Source organism: Tamandua tetradactyla, chromosome X, assembly GCF_023851605.1.
Source record: "Tamandua tetradactyla isolate mTamTet1 chromosome X, mTamTet1.pri, whole genome shotgun sequence".
Classification (NCBI taxonomy): domain Eukaryota; kingdom Metazoa; phylum Chordata; class Mammalia; order Pilosa; family Myrmecophagidae; genus Tamandua; species Tamandua tetradactyla.
Window position 1 is genome coordinate 122238890 of NC_135353.1, and position 17358 is coordinate 122256247.

Below are 17358 nucleotides of genomic sequence, written 5' to 3' on the forward strand. Positions count from 1 at the left end.
ATCAGTCAGCTGATTGCATCTGTGGCTGATTACATCTATTATCAACTCAGGGTGTGTCTTCCATAAATGAGAGAATCAGTTGGATTTGATTCCATCAGTTGAATACCTTTAAGGGAGAAGAGAGAATTTTCACTTTTTCTTCAGCTAGCCAGCCTCTCTTGTGGAGTTCATTGAGACCCTTCATTGGAGTTGCCAGCCTTGCAGCCTGCCTCACAGATTTTGGACTCTTGCATCAACACAGTTGTGTGAGACACTTAAAATCTCATATTTAGGGAGTACATGGGTAGTTCAGTGGTAGAATTCTTACCTGCCATGTGGGAGTCCTGGGTTCGATTCCTGGCCCATGCACTCCAAAAAAAAAAAATCAGCAAATTGTGCTGCAATTAGGGGATATTCACATGGAAAAGAATGAAATATGACTCCCACTGCACAGCATACAAAGAATCTTCATATTTACAGATATCTCCTTTCGGTTCTGTTTCTCTTTAGAGGACCCTGACTAATACAGCTTGCTACCAGGAGTGGTTCTTGAGAACTTGAATCTAAAAAATGGGTTTTTGCTATTGGCTTTCTACTCTGATTAGACTCAAAGGCAATAATAACTCTATTTCCAGTAATGAAGATGGCATTGATGTCCATAGCATGAGTTGGAAATAGAAATATGCAAAATATCACCATTTGATTCTGTTAACTGTACAATATTACAGTTAACATATACAATGCAAGGCTATAGGTGAGAATGTTTTTGAAACGTTAGCACAGTTTTGTGGAGTTAAGAGGTATAATGATGTTTGTTGGCTGGTTGTTCTTAGACACACTGGATACAGTTATGAGATAAATGGATCAGCTTAAGACTTCAAATTTGCAACTTAAATGCCGTATGAAAGATGTAAAAGTTTCTATGTGTGCCCTGAAAGAAAATCTTATTTCCTATGGTTGCAGAATTGAGATCTCTGAAAACCAGACCCAAAGTCTCATTGTACAAGTAGCAGATTTACAATGTAAACTAAATTCTCAAGTTTACAGGGTGTCTGCTGTTAAATTAAGGTTTTGATTGGAAAATAATTGGATCCTGAAAATTGGAATGGCAGCATATGGGTTGATAATGATGGCAATGGGGACATGGAAACCCTGGATTATTCTGGATCTTTGCTAGATAGACCTGCAATGTCTGTATTGAGGAAACAGCCACCTCACCTCCAGCCTGCCCTTAGAAAATAGCCAAGTAATCTCCAGCCTGTCTTGAGGAGACAGCTACCCAATCTTAAGGCTGCCCTGAGGAAAGACTTTCCTGATCTCCATCTTGTCTAGAGGAAATAGCTTCCTGGCTTCTAATCAGCCCTGAGGAGTCTGCCATCCAACCTCCACCTAAATAGATTAATCCTTCAGTGTTTGCTAAACCTTGAATCACCTCCCATGAGGAAACAGCTCTCACTCCTGTCTGGAGAGATTAATCTTATTTCATCAGATGAAACTACAATGGAGTGCCCTGAGGTAACGGGCTTGAAAGATACTTCTAATTCTTTTCATGACCCACCCTCACCAGCACTCTTTTCTTTATGACCTACAACTAGACTAAAATCCCAAAAGGCCCTGAAAGCTGATGTGCAAAGTGAGACCCATGAGGAAGTACACTATACTCCAAAAAAACTGCATGAGTTTTCCAATTTATATAGACAGAAATCAGGGGAATATGTGTGAGAATGGATATTAAGGGTGTGGGATGATGGTAGAAGGAATATAAAGTTGGATCAAGTGGAATTTTTTCATATGAGCCCACTAAGCAGAGATTCTACACTCAATGTTTTAGCTCGAGGAGTTAGAAAGGGTGTTAACAGTTTGTTTGGATGACTGGCTGAAACATGGATCAAAAGGCTGCCACCATTACCTGAGGTCAAAATGTCAGAACTGCCCGGTGTAATGTAGATGTGGGGATCCAAAGACTTAGAGAGATTGGAATGTTAGAGTGGATTTATCATGGAAGTCCCACTCACACACCCCAGGAATGTCCAGAGGACCCACCTTTTACCAGGACTTTGAGGAATAAATTTGTGAGACTAACTCCATCATTCCTGAAGAGCTCTGTAGTTTCCCTTCCCTGTAGGTCAGCTATTACTGTGGAAACTGCTGTCACAGAGCTGGACTCCTTAAACAGAATGGGGATGATCAGATCCTGAGTTGGCAGAAGCCATGTGGCCACAGTTTATCACTATAGAGAAGGTGGTTGTGGCTACCATAATGGACAGCAGACTCAAAGCAGCAGTCAAAATAATCTGACTTGCAGATACTTATGGTGTTGGCTAGTAGATCATGGGGTACCTAGAAGTAAAATAGATAGACTATCTGCTAAATTCTTGTTTGAGTTGTATAAGCAGAAGAATTCTAGGTCTAGTGAACAGCAGTCTAACTTGAATCACAAAAACAGAGTCGTGGCCCCTTAATCAATTCCCAGACTTCAGATAGTTTACAGACCCTTTAGTCCCTTGAATTAGGGGAAGGCCCCTGTTACACTGCCCAAAATTTACACTGATATTCTTCCTCCAAGCCCTCCCCAAGGAGACTTACGGCCTTTTACCAAGGTAACTGAGCATTGTGGTACAGGAAATGATCAGATATTTCATGGATTACTAGACACTGGCTCAGAAGTGACACTAATTCCAGGAGACCCAAAGTGTCATGCTGGTCCACCAGTCAAGAGTAGAGGCTTATGGAGGTTAGGTGATCAGTGGAGCTTTATCTCAGGTTCATCTCACAGTGGATCCATTGGGTCCCTGGACCCATTCTATGATCATTTCCCCAGTTCTGGAATGTATAATTGAAATTGACATACTCAACAACTGGTATAAGCCCCACATTGGTTCCCTGACTCATGGAGTAAGGGCTATTATGGTGGGAAAAGCCATTTGAAAGCCACTAGAACTGCCCCTACCTAGCAAAATACCAGATTTCTGGAGGGATTGCAGAGATTAGTGCCACTCTTAGCACTTGAAGGATTCAAGGGTGGTGATTCTCACCACATCCCCATTAAACTCTCTTATTTGGCCTATGCAGAAAACAGATGGGTCTTGAAGGATGACAGTGGATTATCATACACTTAATTCCAATTGCACCTGCTGTTCCAGGTGCAGTATCGCTTGAGCAAATCAACACATCCCTTGGTGTCTGCTATGCAGCTATTGATCTGGCAAATTATTTTTTCTCAATAGCTATCAGCAAAGACCACCAGAAACAGTTTGCATTCAGCTGGCAAAGCCAGCAATATACTTCAGTGTCCTACCTCAGGGGTATATCAAATCTCCAGCCCTATGTCATAAAGTTGCCTCCAGGAATGTTGATCGTGTCTCCTCTCCAAGACATCACACTGGTCCATTATATTGATGATATCATGCTGATTGGACCTAATGAGCAAGTAGTAGCAACTAGTCTAGACTTATTGGTAAGGCATTTGTGTGTCAGGGAATGGGAGATAAATCCAACAAAAATACAGGGGTCTTCCACCTCAGTGAAATTTCTAGGTGTCCGGTGGTGTGGGGCATGTCTAAATATCCCTTCTAAGGTGAAGGATAAGCTGTTCCATGTGGCCCCCCTACAACCAAAAAAGAGCTACAATGCCTGTTGGTCTCTTTGGATTTTGGAGTCATCATATTCCTCATTTGGGTGTGCTACTCCAGCCCATTTACCAAGTTCCCAGAAAAGCTGGTAGTTTTGAGTCGGGACAGAAGAAGAGGAGGCTCTGTAACAGGTCCAAGCTGCTGTACAAACTGCTCTGCCACTTGGACCTTATGATCCAGCAGATCCAATATTGCTGGAAACGTCAGGAGCAAGTAGAAATGCTGTTTGGTGCATTTGATAGGCCCCTATAGGAGAATCATCATGCAGATCCTTAGGATTTTGGAGCAAAGCCTTATCATCCTCTGCAGATAACTTCTCCTTTTGAGAAACAGATTTTAGGCTTCTACTGGGCCTTAGTAGACTGAACCCTTAACCATGGGCAACAAAATTACCAGGAGACCTGAGTTGCCTATCATGAGCTGGATGTTGTCTGACCCACCAAGCTATAGAGTTGGGCATGCACAGCAGCACTCCATCATAAAATGGAATTGGTAAGTAAGAGATAGGGCTGGAGCATGTAGTGAAGGTATGAGTAAGTTACATGAGGAAGTCGCCCAAATGTCCATGGCCCCCACTCCTGCCACATTACCCTCTCTTTCCCAGACCAGAGCTATGGCCTCTTGGCAAGTTCCTTACAGTTAGTTGACTGAGGAAGAGAAAACTCGGGCCAGATTTACAGATGGTTCTGCACGATAATGTAGGTACCACCTGGAAGTGGACAGCTATAGCACTACAACCCCTTTTTGGGATGTCCTTGAAAACGGTGGTGAGTGGAAATCCTCCCAGTGGGTGGACCTTCAAGCAGCACACCTGGCTATTCATTTTGCTTAGAAGGAGACCTGACCAGAGGTGCATTTGTATACTGACTCATTGGGTGTTGCTAATGGTTTGACTGGATGGTCAGGGACTTGGAAGGAGTATAATTAGAAAATTGGTGACAAAAAGGTCTGGGGAAGAGGTTTGTGGATAGACCTTTCTGAGTGGGCAAAATACATGAAAATATTTGTGTCCCTTGTGAATGCTCACCAGTGGGTGACATCAGCAGAGGAACGTTTTTAATAATCAAGTGGATAAGATGACCTGTTCTGTGGATACAAGTCATCCTCTTTCCCTAGCCACTCCTGCCATTGCCCAATGGGCTCATCATCCTAAAATGGTCATGGTGGTAGGGATGGAGGTTATGCATAGGCTCAGCAACATGGACTTCCACTTATCAAGGCTGACCTGGCTATGGCCACTTCTGAGTACCCAGTCTGCCAGCAGCAGAAATACTCAGTCCCTGATATGGCACCATTCCCTGAGGTGATGAGCCTGCTACCTGTTGGCAGGTTGATTACATTGGACCACTTCCATCATGGGAGGGGCAGCAATTTGGTCTAACTGGAATAGACCCACACTCTGGATATGGGTTTGCCTTCCCTGCATGCAGTGCTTCCCTGCACACCAAAACTACCATCTGTGGACTTACAGAATGTTTTATCCACCATCATGGTATTCCACACAGCATTGTTTCTGATCAAGGAACCCACTTCACAGCAAATGAAGTGCAGGAATGGGCACGTACTCATTGAATTCTCTTGTTTTACCATGCTCCCCATCATCCAGAGGCAGCTGTGTTGATAGAATTTTGGAATGGCCTTTTGAAGACCCAATTACTGTGCCAGTTGGGTTGCAGTACTCTGCAGGGCTGGGGCAGTGTTCCCCAGGAGGCTACGTATATGCTCTGAATCACATCCACCGTATGGAGCTCTTTCTCCTACGGTTCCAGGAATCAAGGGATGAAAATGGGAGTGGCACCACTCACTATCACCCCTAATGGTCCACTAGGAAAATTTTTGCTTCCTGTCCCTGAAACCTTAAGCTCTGCTGTTCTACAAGTCTTAATTCCAAAAGGAGGAGTGCTCCTACCAAGAGACCCAACAATGATTCCATTGAACTGGAAGTTAAGACTGCCACTTGGCCACTTTGGGCTTCTCATTCCTCTGAATCAACAGGCAAGGAAGGGGATTACTGTAATGGCTGGTGTGATCGATCGTGACCATCAAGGAGAAATAGGACTGCAACTACACAGTGGAGGTAAAGAAGCGTTTTCTTGGAATGCCGGAGATCCCCTAGGGCGTCTGTTAGTACTACCCTGCCATGTGATTAAAGTCAATGGAAAACTACAACAACTCAATACAAGCATGACTATCAATGGCCCAGAAACTTCAAGAATGAAGGTTTGAGTCACCCCACAAGACAAAGAACCATGGCCATCTGAATTGCTTTTTGAGAGTACAGGGAACATGGAATGGGTAGTGGAAAAAGGTAGTGATAAATATGAACTATAACCATGTGACCATTTACAGAAATGAAGACTGTAATGTTATCAATATTTCCTCCCTGTTTTGTTATGAACATGTTTGTGTTTGTACATAAAGCAAATATCTTGTTTTCTTTTTATCATATGACATAGGTTGTATTGTTCAAGTCATAGTATTTAAAGTTATAGGATGCCAAGTTTAAGAGTAAACATTACCTAAGTACTTGCACCCTATTCTGGAGAAATTTAGTGCATTTTTGGTTGTATGCAAGACAGTTGAGTATTGCTAGTGAAACTTATGTCTGTTCTTGTGTTCTATTTAGAGATTAAGTATGGTTTGAGTTGATGTGTTTAGCTTACCATTTGACAAATGGTGGACTGTGTGTCAACTTGGCCAGGTGATTATGCCCAGTTATCTGGTCAGACAAGAACTGGCCTAACCATTACTGCAAGGATATTTCATGACTGATTGATAAACCAGAAGGCTAGTTTATTAAATTGTCAGTCAGTTGATTGCATCTATGGCTGATTACATCTATGATCAACTAAGGGCATGTCTTCCAGAAATGAGAGAATACAATCAGTTTGACTTATCAAATCAGTTGAATACTTTTAAGGGAGAAAAGAAAATTTTCTTCAGTCAGCCAGCCTCTCCTGTGGAGTCCATCGAGCCCCTTCATCAGAGTTGTCAGTCTCATGGCCTGTCGTATGGATTTTTGGTGCTTGCTTCCCCACGATTGTGTAAGACACTTTTATAAATCCCATATTTACACATATCTCCTGTTGATTTTCTTTGTCTAGAGATCCCTAACTGATACACCATTATCTCAGAATAAAACCTTTCCATCATCCCAACAGAAAGTGTGTATGAATTAAGCCTAACTCCCCATGTCCTACCCCCACAATGGGCCCTGGTAACCTGTAATCTAGTTTCTGACTATGAATTTGCTTATTTTAATAATTTCATATTGCATCATACAGGTTTGACCTTTTTTTCCTGGCTTACTTCACTCAACATGGGGTCTTCAAGGTTCATCCATATTGTTGCATATGTTAGATCATCATTCCTTTTTACAACTGAATATTACATTGTTTGTATATATAACATTTTATCTATCAGTTCATCTGATGAAAAACACATGGGTTGTGTCCATCTTTTGGCAATTGTGAATAATTCTGCTATGAACATTGGTGTGCAAATATCTGTTCAAGTCCATGCTTTCAGTTCTTTTGGGTATATGTGTGGAAGCAGGATTGCTGTGTCATATAGTAATTCTATGCTTAATTTTCTGAGGAACCACTACACTGTTTTCCAGTGACTAGACCATTTTATACTCCCTCAACAATGTACGAGTATTCTGTTTCTCCACAACCTCTCCAATACTTGTTACTTTTTTTTTTTTTTCGGAAATATTCTATATCTTGATTATGATCACCACCATAATACCCAGGTATATATCTGTCAAAACTCATTGAACTATATTCTTTCAATAGATGTATTTTTATATATGTACATTTTATCTCAGTAAAGTTGATTAAAATAATAGCTCCCCACATGAATGTCCTATGTAGATGAATTTGAGAACCCTTGATCTCTAGCCTCTGAAAATCCATGTCTGTCCTCACTCTCTTGGTCAGTACCCTGCTAGTTTTTTATGGTGGCTGAGCTCCCTTACACTTTTTTAAATGCTTTTTTTTTGCTGTTAAATTTAACATATATATATATATATATTTGATAGTAGCTGCTCTAGTTTGTTAGCTGCTGAAATTTAATATACCAGAAATGGAATGGCTTTTAAAAAGGGGAATTTATTAAGTTGCAGGTTTACAGTTCTAAGGCCATGAAAATGTCCTAATTAAAGCAAGTCTATAAAAATGTCCAAATTAAGGCACCAAGAGTTTACCCTCACTTAAGAAAGGCCGATGAAGTTCAGGGTTTCTCTCTCAACTGGAAAGGCACATGATGAACATGGTGACATCTGCTGGCTTTCTCGCCAGGCTTCTTGTTTCATGAAACCCTCCCCAGGGGCATTTTCCTTCTTTTTCTCCAAAGGTCTCTGGCTGCATGGGCTCTGTGATTCTTGTGTCTCTCTCGTCATTTTGGAACTTTCTCCAAAATGCTTTCTCTTCAAAGGGTTCCACTTAACTAATCTAGACCCACCTGGAATGGGTAGAGTAACATCTCCCTCTAATCGAAGGTTAATACCCACAATTGGCAAGTCACATCCCCATGTAGATAATCTAATCAAAAGATTCCAACCTACATTATTGAGTAGGGATTAAAAAGAAAAATTGCTCCCACAAGATTGGATCAGGATTAAAATATGGCTTTTCTATGGTACATAATGCTTTCAAACCAGCACAGTAGCCATTCTAGTGGTTGTGAAATGTTATCTCATTGAGGTTTTGATTTGCATTTCCCTAATGGCTAATGATGTTCATCATCTTTTCCTGTTTTGTTTTTTTTCTTTTTGGTCATTTATATATGATCTTCAGAGAAATGTCTATTCAAATGTTTTGACTTATTTTAAATTGGGTTATTTGTCTTTTTGTTGTTGAGTTGCAGAATTTCTTTATATATTCTGGATAGTAAACCTTTATCAGATATGTGGTTTCCAAATATTTTCTCCCATTGTGTAGTTATTGCTTTACTTTCATGAGACAGTCCTTTCAGGCACAAAAGTTTTTCATTTTGATTGATTCCCAATTATCTATTATTTCATATTTTGCTTGTACTTTGTGTGTAAAGTCTAAGAAAACATTGCCTAACACATGATCCTGAAGATGCTTCCTTATGTTTTCTTCTCCAATTTTATATTTCTGGCTATATAAAATATTAATAAAATATATAAAATACTATATTTTATATTTAAGTCTTTGATATATTTTGAGATAATTTTTGTATATGATGTGATGTAGGGGTCCACTTTTTTTTTTTGCATTTGGATATTCAGTTTTCCCAGCATCATTTGTTGAAGAGATATTCTTTCCCCATTGAGTGGACTTGGCACCCTTGTTGAAATCAGCTGGCCATTGATGTATGGGGTTTATTTCTGACCTCTCAATTCAATTTCATTAGTCTATATGCCTGCCCTTGTTCCAGTACCATGCTGTTTTGATTAATATAACTTTGTAGTATGTTTTTTCTGTATAAATCTTTCTCTTCATTTTTAAATCACAAACCTTAATGAATATATAGTGCCCAATTTTAAATAAATGGATCCTTCAAACAGATAATGGTGATCATATTATAAATATCTAAAGTTTGCAGATTCCTTACATTCTTGAAAAAATCCAAGTAACCCAGTTTTTTCAACACCCATATAACACATGGTTGTATTTCTTTAACCTTAGATACTAAATATTATAATTTATTTTTACTCTCTCCCATGGTGGAATTTAAAAATGGGACACTCAACACATTCAGCTATTTCTCCAATGTCCCTTTACAAGACTGTAAATAGTTTTAGAATATAAATATTTTGTAATAATTTTCCAAACACAATTTATGTACCCTATAGTGGTCAAGGGAAAAACCAGGTTTCATCATGGTTGCCAAATGTCCTCCTTATTAGACTGTTCTGCTCTTCAGTGTTCATAGCTCCTTCATGGGCTAACTTTTTTTGGAGTGGCTCCACTCTGCAAAGGCATCACTGTTCTAGTTCAGTACTGGTTCCTTTGCATGAACAAACCAGACGGACCATGTCCATTTATCTAGTGGGATATGGGTGAGTATGGTTTCCATCAGGAAAACATCAATATCAGACCCATATCATATAATCAGGCAGCTATAAGGCTGACATGTTGCCTACTCCAATTATTTTGTTCCCAATACTTTCTGTACTGTACAGTGGCTGATGATATTGACTTCTTGTTTGTTTTTTGTGTTTTTTCTTTGAGGAAAAAAACTTTGAGAAAAGGTGTCACCCCCACTATCCCAGCTGAAATTTACTTGGAGAGACCAGCATAACCATGGGCTGCTAGTTGTAACTGAAAAGTAAAATTTTGTGGGTTTTCAGCAGTCATTTCTGGAGGCATACAAATCATGTGTGCTGTCTGGAATGAAGTGCTTTCTTTCCCAACATCACTTGCAAGTTCTTTGTGACACCACAGGTACTCTAGGTTCTTAAAATAGAGTCCTGCTCCATGAAAGTTATTCTTTATAGATGATTAATTCAGCACCAGTTTCAAAGTAAAAATTTTGTTCCAGTTTCTGAATCATCCTTATAGTCATGGGTAGCAAGAACAAATAAAGATGCAATCTGTCACTTCTGGCAAAGTACGAATTTGTTTAAGACTGCTTCATTTATAAAGCAAACATGAACTGTTACCCTCCAATATATAAAAATAACAGTGTTGATATGAGCCACAGTTACGCTTCTTGAACCTCTTTCTCTTTTTCTTGCAACATACTTATCTCTTCATCACTTTCATTAAGCTCTATTTTTTCAACTGCCCTTGTGAGATTTGGTTGTTTCTTCTTCTAGTATAAACCTTCAAAAGCAAACCACATTACAAGAGAAAAGCATGCTGGCAATGCCATGGCTGCCCATTGTAGAGTGGAGTATCCAGTGGAATTTGAGGCCTTCCCTTTCTCAGGACTTAATGTAGAAGAAACCACACATTCACTAGTTTCATTAGCTACCATAAATTCCTTGAAGGCATCAGTGAATCTATTTAAAACAGTTGTTTTCAGGAGTAAATTACCTTCATTTTGTTTTTAGATGTTTGTATTTTTTTTTAACATTCTTAGGTGAGTGTTCTTCCATGTACTCCCCAAGGCCATCCACTGTTTTCACCAGTTTGTCTATGATAGAATCATTACTTAAGCCTTCAAAGATATCCAAAACAGTCAAGCTGACAGTCAATTCTTGCACCATTACATTTATCCAACTATGAGTAGGCAAGACGTTCATCCTGCATACATAGTCGAGGGTTATCATGTAGTCTTTTGAAAGATTTGCTGCCGATTTTGTAGCATCTTTTACATCATCAGTCATACGATTCCTGCAGATTCCTTTAATTTTGACAAGAGGATTGAATAGGAGCAGTTGAAGTTAAATGCAAGTGATAATCCAAGTTTGTCTCTTTTTCATAAGGAAAGGCAGCAATGCAATCCACCCCAGGCATGTGGCCACAGTGTGGCAACTCTGCTTAGTTCTTCTGGATCTCCAGCATAATGCGTCAGCAGTGGGGGCAGATAGTCCATGCATTGGATAGTCTGAGCACAGAATCCTCTCTGCAGCCCATGCCTCCCACGATGCTCCCAATTCTGACATGAGCGTAGAGTGAATCCCATGTAATAAGTTTTAAAATCAAGAAGTATGAATCCTCCAACTTTGTTCTTCTTTTTCAAAATGGCTTTGGCTATTCGGGGCCCCTTACCCTTCCATATAAATTTGATAATTGACTTTTCCATTTCTGCAAGAAAGGCTGTTGGAATTTTGATTGGGATTTTAGTGAATCTGTACATTGCTTTGTATAGAAAGTTCCAATGGGAGGGCAACCTGGCTCCACCTTGCATTGTGGAGGGGGTGGGGAAGGGGCCAGCAAGGACACCAGGAGCTTCCTCCATGGCTTTCGAAGCTGCCTGTTTTGATTCAGTATTTGCCCAATTAATGCAGGCCTTTAATTGTTTTCCATTGATTTGAAGAAGGTTACTGTCTTTAAGATTCCTCTGTTCCCTTTGCCTAAGGGAGTTTGGAACAATGTTCACCCTCAGAGCTAACCCCTAGTGATCTGAAGTAGCTGATCACAGGTAGAGATCTGCTATCAGACCACATCCCCTGCCCAGTAGTTGGAAGACTAGGTCTTTATGACCCATCCTGCTACTAGCCTGAGCTCTGGTCCCCACTGCTGCCTGGCATGAGGATATGGGAAGGAGGACGGTACCTGCTGTAGGCAGGGTGAAACTCATTGGTATTTATTATAATTTACTAGTTGCTTTGTCCTGCTCCTCCCTGGATGCTGCACAGTGTTCCACTAGACCCTGGAGTTTCAAAGTATTTGATTCAGACAGTTCCTGCCAATTTAATAGTTGTTTTCTTGGAGGGACTGATACCTGGAGTGGTCTGCTCTGTCATCTTCCCACAATCCTTCTCCTATAATAGTCCTTTGTTATCATTTTAATTTGTCTTGGATCTTCAGTGAGTACCCTCTTTCTCTCCTGATATTGGCAATTTGTATTTTCTCTTATTTTCTTGGTCCATCTATCCAGAGGTTTATCAATTTTATTAATATTTTAAAATTTCATCAATTTTTTTCTATCTTTTTTCTGGTTTCTTTTTCATTAATTTCTACGTTGTGTGTCTTTTTTCTTTCTTTTACTTGTTTTGGTTTAATTTGGTCTCCTTTTTTTAGCTTCTTAAAGTAGATAATTGATTTTATTTATTTTTCTTTTCACATATAAGCATTTAAAACCACAAATTTCCCTCTAAATACTGCTTTAGCTGAATTCCACAAACTTTGATATGCTGTATTTTCATTTATATTAGGCTCCAAATAATTCCTCTGTTTCCTCAGCTTAATGACGCCATTGTTCTCTGCTTTTGTTCTCTCTCCCTGTGCCACAGTCTAGAAAATACTTCCATGAAGAAAGCTGGGTCATTTTTAGGCCTGACCTCTGTTTCCATTCTCTCAGAATTACTATCCTGTCCAGCCTGTTATCCAATATATGAACACATTTTTTTCATATATTTTGCTTGCTTCCTCATAATAATTATAAGAGGTCAGGTTAGGTATCATTACTCCATCATGGCTGAAAGTGGAAACTTACTTATTTTTATTATTTTTAAAGCTTTTACCTTCATTTGCAGAACTTTGAGTTAAAACTCGGCAGTTCTGACACACTACCATCAATCCAAATGAGGGCCCTCCCTCTCCTTTTGTTTCATGATGTATTCCCACTTCTCTCCATGTGTCCCATGTGCATTTCCTTCCCTTCCATAGACAGCTATTCTGAATGATTTAATGTATCCCCTTGAATTTGTTGGTGTTTTTGCGAAATCTAAATTTTGGGATTTTATGTATATTTTTATCATTAGACATGAGTGATATTGTGCTGCACATTCTATTTTTTCCTACTTCTTCCAATAAGTACTTTGGTCTTTCTATGTAGCTGTGTATTTATTCAGCTCATTCCCTCTAATGTATTGTACTTTATAGTATGGCAATACCAAATTTTATTAAACCATTTCCCTGTGTTAGTCACTTAAGTTCCTGGTTGCTTCAAATCCAAACTATTGAGAACAATGAAATAATTATTTGCTTATACACTTTTGGTGCCCAACACAATGAAATTATTATTTGAGTTATGCTTGCACCATAAATAATAATAAAACCTACATAAAATACATAGTACAACAGTTTGCAGGTATTGTGTATAAATCAAAGCAGCCAATGGTCCTTATGAGATGGAGGCATATAAGGTGACACCTGCATTAGCCATGCTTTCTTCTTGAGGAAATTTCCTGGGCTAAGACAGTGAGTGATGGAGCCCAAGCAAGGAGTGATTGGAGGAGGCAAACATCAGAATTTGGACCACCAAGATGACTTGGATTTGGGGGACAGAGTGCCAGAGAGATGGAGCCCAAAGAAAACAAAGTTCAGAAGTCTGTGAGAAAGTTCCATTCATGTCTTTCTCTGATCTGGGCTGGAAAGGCATTGGACAAAACTTTAGGAGTTCTAGTAGTGACCTGCCAAGAGGCTGAGACCTGAGTGAAGAATGGTGGGTAGATAGAGTGAAGACCAACCAAGCCAAAGAAGAGAGACATTGGTTAACACCTGGGTATATACTTGAGACCCAGAAAGGCCATGCTCTAGTTGCAAAGACCATGCCTTATAAGTAAGGATTATGCTGTCAGAGTAAGGAAAAAACTGAAACAGAACTGCCCTAACAAAGCATAAAACAAATTCTGTATAGTGTTGAGGTGATCTACCAGAAATGTAACTGCCTTACACAATAAAACGGAGCACTCTTTTGAAAAAGATGACAGAGGACTGGACATGACTGAGAAAAGGATCAATGAGCTTGGTGATATAGTAATAGAAACTTTCCAAATTGAAATGTAAAGAGAAAAAAAGAATGAAAAAAATGAAATGGAAAATCCAAGAACTCTGAAGCAATTTCAAAAGATACAACATACACATAATTGGAATACCAGAAAGAGAGGACAAAGAGAAGTAAGCAGAAGAAATATTTGAAATAATAACAACCAAGAATGTTCCAAAATTAATGATAGACACCAAAGCACAGCTCCGGGAAACTCAGAGAACACCAAGCAGAATTAATATAAAACAAACAAGCAGAAAACACCTAGATATATCATTCTCAAACTATAGAAAACCAAAGACAAATAGAAAACCTTGAAAGAAGTCAGAATAAAAAATAAAACACCTTACCCTTAGAGGAACAAGATTAAGAATTACACTGGCTATATCATCAGAAACCATGCAAGCAAGAAGAGAGTGGAGTGAAATATTTAAAGTGTTGAAAGAAAAAAAAGGCCATTAACTTAGGACTCTATATTCAGAAAAAGTATTCTTCAAATGTGAAGGAGGAAAAAAAATAATTAAAAAATTAAAAACAAAATTTAAAAAAAATAAAAAGAGAATGAAAAAACAATGTGAAGGAGAAATACTTTTTCAGACAAAGATAATTTCAGGGAATTCATCACAAGTAGACCTGACCTGTAAGAAATATTAAGAAAAGTTCTTCTGAGAGAAGGAAAATGATATATGTCAGAAATTGGGCATTGTCATGGTCAGGTTCTTGTGTCAACTTGGCCAAGTGGTGGTACCTGTTTGGTTGGGCAAGTGCTGGTCTGTCTGTTGCAATAAGGACATTTCATAGAATTAAATCATGATCACGTCAGCTGCATCCACAGCTGATTCCATTTGTAATCAGCCAAGGGGAGTGTCTTCTGCAATGAGTGATACTTAATGTTATCACTGGAAGCCTTTTAAGGAGGATTCAGAAGAGACAGGCTCTTCTTCCTGCTTCGGCCAGTGAGCCTCTCCTGTGGAGTTTGTCTAGACCCTCCATCAGAATCATCGGCTTCACAGCCTGCCCTGTGGATTTTGGACTCTGCATTCCTACGGTTACGTGAGACACTTTTTAAAATTTTATATTTGCGAGTGTTTCCTGTTGATTCTGTTTCTTTAGAGAACCCTAACTGATACAACTTGGTACCAGGAGTGATTCTTAAGAAACAGAATGTTAAAAATGGGTTTTTATGAATAGTTTTCTACTCTGACTGGACTCAAAGGCACTAAGGACTCTGATTGCCATAATCAGAATGACAGTCCCAATCCATGGAGTGAGTTGACAAAAGAGATAGTAAAAAAAATCACCATTCAATTCTCCTAATGCTTCGCTTGTACAAAGCCAGGCTCTGGGGGATAATGTTTTTGACACCTGTACGGAGTTTTGTGGAAATAAGAGGTATAGAGATATTGGCTGGTTGTTTTTAGATGCACTGGATACATTAAGAAGTGAAAGGGATGGGCTTAAGGCTTCAGACAAGAAGCTTTAGCGCCGTCTGACAGATGTAGAAGTTTCTATGAGTATCCTGAAGGAAAATCCTATTTCCTGTAGCCGCAGACTTAAGATCTCTGAAAATCAGACTCAGAATCTTGTTAGAGTAGCAACTTTACAACGCAAACTGAAATCTCAGTGTTGCATGATGTCTGCCTCCAAAGTGTGGGCATGGATTGGAAAGGAGTTGGGATCCTGAAAAATGGGATGGTGACATATGTATTGATAATGATGTTGGGGGTAAGGTTGAAACCCTAGGTCATGCTGAGTCTTCTCCAGATAACCCTGTAATAGTCTGCCCTGAGGACATAGCCGCCCCACCTCCAGCCTGCCTTGAGGAGTTGGCCACCCAACCTCCTCCTGAAGGGATTAGCCCTAGAGTGATTAATCCTGTTTCACCAGATGAAACTGCAAATGAATACCCTGAAGCAAATGGCTTGGAAGATATTTCTAATTCTTTTCATGATCCACCCCCACCACCCCTCATTTCTTCCAGACCTATGAGTAGATGAAAGTCCCAACAGGCCCCTAAAGGTGAGGTACTAGGTATCACACATGAGGAGGTATGTTATACTCCAAAAGAAGTGTGTGAGTTTTCCAATTTATATAGATAGATATCAGGGGAGTATGCGTGGCAATGGATTTTAAGGGTGAGGGATAATGGTGGGAGAAATATAAGGCTGGACCAAGCTGAATTTATTGATATGGGCCCACTAAGCAGAGATCCTGCACTCAATGTTATAACTTGAGGGGTTAGAAAAGGTATTAAGAGTTTGTATGAATGGTTGGTTGAAACATGGATCAAAAGGTGGTCGACATTACCTGAGGTTGAAATGCCAGAACTGCCCTGATATAATGTAGATGAGGGGATCCAGAGGCTTACAGAGATTGAAATGTTAGAGTCGATTTATCATGCAAAGCCTGCTCTTACACCCCAGGAATGTCTGGAGATGCACCTTTTACCAGAACAGTGAGAAATAAATTTGTGAGACTAGCACCATCATCCCTAAAGAGCTCTGCAGTTGCAGTTCTCTGTAGGTAAGATATTACTGTAGGAACTGCTGTCACTGAGCTGAAATCCTTAAACACAATGGGGATGATGGGATCCCAAGTTGGCAGAAGCCAGGTGGCAGCACTTAATCACCAAACGCAGGGTAGACATGGCTATTATAATAGATAGCAAACTCAAAGCAAGAGTCAAAATTATATGACTCACAGAGATTTGTGGCACTGGCTAGTAAATCATGGAGTACCTATAAATACAGTAGATGGGCAGTCTACTAAATTCTTATTCAAACTGTATAAACAAAAGCGTTCTAGATCAAGTGAACAGAAGTCTAACCTGAATTACAAAAACCCAGGAAGATGGTGGAATAGATTACGTTGAGTTCACCCCTGCTCCAAGAACAGCTGGAAAAGGGATGGGAAAGCGACTGAGACAGTGATGCTAGGGTTTAAGTGACCTGGGGGGGGCGGGTCCTCTACACCACATAGGGAGGCCCTGGTTACAAAACCTGAAGAACTGAGACACAGAGAAGCGGAAACTGTTCTGCTGGTGCAGACCGCCTAGCACACCCATTTCCAAATGGAAGCCCAGAGTCCTCAAGAGTGCACCAATGGGGAGACTGGGACTAGAAACACTCTGCCTCTGTTTCCCCCATGCTGCACCCTGCTCCTGTGCTCCAAAGTCTGCCTGAGCTGCACCACATACTCACAGCCCCCTAGCACCTCTACAACCCCATGACATGCACCCACCCCATGCTCAAAGGCACCAGCATAGCATTCCCAACCTGTACTTATACCTGTGGTGCAACACATCAGCACACTGTTGTGTCCTGCCCTGCACCCCACATCCTGCTCCACATTCATCCCACAAATACAAAGCTTTAGACTACTGAGGGAAATCAAT

General features: G+C 40.0%; 1 protein-coding gene and 1 pseudogene across 3 annotated transcripts in view; one reads left to right on the forward strand and one right to left on the reverse strand.

Annotated features, from left to right (window-relative positions):
• The window catches only part of ZNF81 (zinc finger protein 81), a 188913-nt gene that overhangs the window by 99322 nt on the left and 72233 nt on the right, over positions 1-17358 (forward strand). The window lies entirely within an intron of this gene.
• LOC143671008 (kit ligand pseudogene) lies at positions 10217-11010 on the reverse strand (annotated as a pseudogene).